This window comes from Penaeus monodon, chromosome 17 (assembly GCF_015228065.2).
Source record: "Penaeus monodon isolate SGIC_2016 chromosome 17, NSTDA_Pmon_1, whole genome shotgun sequence".
Taxonomy (NCBI): Eukaryota; Metazoa; Arthropoda; class Malacostraca; order Decapoda; family Penaeidae; genus Penaeus; species Penaeus monodon.
This window is the reverse complement of record NC_051402.1, coordinates 33237824-33242823: the sequence shown is the minus strand read 5'-3', so window position 1 is coordinate 33242823 and position 5000 is coordinate 33237824.

Sequence of the window (5000 nt, the reverse complement as noted above, 5' to 3'; positions counted from 1 at the left end):
TTCCTGCTCCTGGTCTGCTGTTCCTGTTCTTTCCTTGTGTTTTCCCTGTTCTTGGTTTGCTGTTCTTTGTCTTGGCTTGTTCTTTCTGTTCCTGGTTTGCTGTTACAGTTTCTAGTTTTCTGTCTCTGTACCTGGGTTGCCGATCCTACTCCTGGCTTGCAGTTCCCGTTCCTGGTTTGCTGGTGTTGCGGCAGGCGCTAAGGCGACCACATCGAGCGACTGCGATTGGCGGAAGCCTGGAAATAGCTAAGGCAATATGTGCTATTAAGGTCAGTGCAGATAACGATGTTAATATTAGTTTGATAATGTCAATGACGACGGAGCAGTGTCGGTGGTTATAGCAGCAGCACTCATCGATGTGAGAATGCTAATGGAAGTGACGAAAACCCTGACAGGGAAGAGAATAAATGACATGAGAGTATTAATAATGATGTCTTTTAAATTCAAAACCACGCCATATGGGGCGTCTACCCGAGTTACTGAGGTGCATGCTAACTACGGCGTTTTCTGGCTTTAGCACGGAACGGGCGCGCGATTGTACTTCGTAATAGTGCTGTAAAGTCACAGCGTAAGCTTTTAAGGTCCTTTAGCGACGGTCGGACGGGGTTTCAAGTATCAGTGTTACGTGATGACCTGCATTGTCGGATCTTTCATTTCTAAAACTCTGAAAGTCCTTTTGATTTAGAAACGATAGAAAAGAAAAAAAATAGATCGAGGAAATTTTGTTTTTGTTTTGTCTTCATAAAAAGTGAAAGGAAAAGTAAAAAGGATGAAAGAAAATGCACGTAACTACACCCCGCACATATTTATTTATTTATAAATCTATCTGCCTTTCCTTCTATCCATCCACCCTTCCTACCTTCCCTCCTTTCTCCCTTCCTTCCTTCCATCCATCCATCCATCCATCCATCCATCCATCCATCCATCCATCCATCCATCCATCCATCCATCCATCCATCCATCCATCCCCCACCCTTCCTTCCTTCCATCCATTCATCCATCTATCCTATCCATCCATCCATCCATCTTTCTATCTATGTACCTGTCATTCTATATACATATCCATCTATCCATCGATCTATCTATACGGAAGTACGCATGTATATAATACACACACACACAACTGGGACCCACGTATAGCTCAGATAACAACATGACTGAGCGAAGGTATATGAAATCACTTATAAAAACGACATTAGTGATAAAACCCACACGGGAGTTTAAAATTGTTTTCGAAACCATCATTTTTTTCGAAACATCTTTACAACAGGAATAATATATCTGTTGCCGGGATAATTTTCAATACAGGCTAGTAACAGACCCCACATCCTTGAGGCCCAGCAGATGTAAGTAACCTCAAAGACTGCTTTATAATCGGTACAGGTGCGGTGTGAACTCAGTTACTGGTGTTGAATAAAGGTTGAAACTTTCGACAAGGGAAAATGTTTTAACTTTTTAGACGGGGAATGATATGGTACTTGAATATAATACATTGATAATAATAGCTGATAGTGGTATGGCATTATTGTTTTTCTTTCTCTTATGTAAATACTGCAGCTATTGTTGCTGTTGCTATTGCAGGAATTACTAATAGTTATGGCACAAAAGGTATCAGTAATAGTATAAGTCTTATGATGTATTGGAAAACAATATGGTAAGGACAATGATATTGATAATAGTAATAATACTGACAAACACAAATGTTAGTGATCATGACAATAACGGCGGTAATAATGATGGGAATAATAATGATAATGATGATAATATTAATAACTGGTAGTAACGGTAGTGCTAATAATGTCACACTTTCCGTGTCTAAATATGTTATTCAGTCTAGTGAGGAAGCGAGCAGAGCTATGACGTCACACGCTCTTGTTTATATTTTTAATTATCTTTTCCTGCAATTCATTCATCTTTATTACTATGATTATAACATGGCATATATTATCAGTAATATATATTTAGTAGATTCAGACGCGCACATACACAGACTTCTTATGTGTGTGTGTGTTATTCTATGTTTTTAAATATTGCACTTGTGATATGTGAAATATTTCAATAAATAAGTCATAAGTAAAAGGATAGAATACAAGTAATATTTATATCACCAGTCATTTCATTCCAAAAGTAATATAATATTTACCAAGTCTGGAGGTATTTCATGCATGCATAGTTTATCCACCCGTTAAATAAATTAGGAACAAGTGCGTGTCTCCCGTATGGTATAATTCATCAGAATAATAATACCTTATTTTCTATGAGGTTTTAGAAATATATGATAATGATACCGGAAGAATTAGCGATATTTTAGTTAATAATATTTAGTACTATATCTCCTCTTGGTTATTTCTTCCTTTCTGTAACTGCATCCTATTTCGATGTTTCTCTCTTCGAACATAGTCTTTATTCTGTAATGGATATCTACATTTGTATGAATATATATATATATATATATATATATATATATATATATATATATATATATATATATATATATATATATTTTTTTTTTTTTTTTTTTTTTTTTTTTTTTTTTTTTTTTTTTTTTTTATGTGTGTGTGTGTGTGTGTGTGTGTGTGTGTGTGTGTGTGTGTGTGTGTGTGTGTGTGTGTGTGTGTGTGTGTGTGTGTGTTTTGTCTTTAGGTGTCGATTATTTGGAGCAAAATTGTAGAGTTGTTTGCACCACAACCTTTTTCTTTATATTTATGACTTGCATCCATTTTCATTTTTTTTCCTGTGGCTGAGTTTATGAACACTGTAAATAATCTATTCTAGTTTGCAGTTTGAAAACCTCATCCATATCGTAGCCATGTGTTTTGGTGCGCGTCGGCTGCGAGTTATTTTCACCAGGGGAAGCTATGTTCATACAACGCAGGAAGTGAGACGAGATTCGAAAGCCTCGATGTAATATAGGAGGGCAAGGCATTGAATATGCTTTTTTTTTTAGTTCTTATTTTTATATTTAACGTATGAACGTGTACTGACAAGGTTTTCTTCACGATTATGATTGGTAGAAATATTTTATTTTGCTGGTTCGTTCCAAGCTTGTTTAAGGGAAGCCACGTGTATATATATATATTTTTTTTTTTCACAATAATGATTGGTAAATTTGGAAATGGCGCCTAACACCGATTTTTCCGATGAACAATATATTTTTCTAATAGTGTTCGTCGTGTTTCTAACGAATCTAGCGCTCATTTCCTTCGCAAACGAATCACAGCTACGATATCTGTCCCGATAGCTGGGGGGGGGGTATGAAACATGTCAGGGAATTGGGGGGGGGGGGGGTCGAGAAAAATCGGTAATACACGGGAGAGCACAATATGTCCACTCGCTTCCAGGTTATATAGGGGACTTCGCCCACTTGAACACCCTTTGGGAGGCTGCTCCCACCCACCCCCCGCCTGGTCCACAAAGTCTTCACCTCATATGTTCCGGCAGGAGGGAGCCCAGACCCAGAAACAGTTTTACTCCCTCACTTGACCTCAAGCATGACCTCGGAGCCTTCATGGAACTAATTTGAATTTCAACCGCCTTCTTCTAAGCCCAGCTTCTGTTGCCACGTGATGATCTATTTCATATTTGATTGGTTCTGTAGGCCGCCACTGCCTAAGGGCGCGTCACCGTTCCAGCGCAAATGTAATTGGCTCGTTTGGTTTCCCTCGCTGACGTCTTGCGCTACAAATCCGTCCGATTTCCCATCTCCTTCAACGCCTTCGTGTCCTTTAGCCTTGGCGCTGCGTCCCGGGGGCGGCGGCTCCTCGAGTTTACACCTTCGCTAGTGTCAATTTGCGAAGAAAATGATATAGAGGAAAACTTTCATAAAATGATGTGTTCTGCTACTTGGTAAGCTCAGATTCTGTATTTAAGGTGTTAGGCGTTATTTCTAATAATATCTTATGGTGATGATTATATATATATATATATATATATATATATATATATATATATGTATATATATGTATATATATGTATATATATATATATATATATATATATATATATATATATATATATATATTTGATATGTATTTTTTCAGTATTTTCAGTTTTGTGTAATATGATGTCCTGTATTTCAGGAAAATTAATAAAAATTATCCTTGATTCACGTCAGTGTAGAGATACGTTGTAAAATTTTCAAAGACGGATATGGAATTTTTATCATTCACACGTTTTCTCTTTTCTCAAGCATATTACTTATTTTGCTTGTTTATATACTTCCAGATATAAACACTGACGAATGTTATATTGCATACAGATAAAAGGGACATTAATCTACATTTAACCTATTTCTACATTCCCTTTTCCCTGCCTTGTTCCACTATTTAACCATGGTGTCTGTATTCACGAAAGGTCGAGGAATTTCCTGCAATCACTTAAAGGAGTTACCCGTATTATGCCACATTTGAAAGTCAGCGTTTAACTAGAATTAATATTCACATTTTAATAGACCCTATAACGGAAGTCCAGAGCAATGACTAGTTAAATTGTATATTACTGTGAATCTTGTTTATATAATGCGCATAGTAATATACATTGAAAATTGTTTCTCTGTACACGTGGCGCGTCTGCGTTTGTTGTCATTGCGACAGCTGTGAAAGTGTGTGGCTCCGTTTGTACGCATTGAAGAGGGAAACTTCCACACCTGCTCTAAACTTCGGACGTGTAAAAGACAGAAAACCGACTGTGTAAGACATTTTCGTGAAGAGTCATAGACAAAATTGAGTCGTAAGATCCTGTCATAGACAAATCCTGATTCCTTTCGTGAATACCACCCGAGGTAATTATATTAGGAAACTGAACATTCGGTAGTGACTGGCAGTCTCTGACAATAGACGGCGTGTGGTGTCGCAATAGCAGCCATGTGCAATGTGCAGTGCAATGCAGTAAGTAGACAAAATATTATCAACAAGAGTATCCTGTCTTAGAGTAACTATGAGGATCCGATCGCACGGCCCCACCACATTCTTCCCATGTTATTCTTTAATCCTTCAGCATAA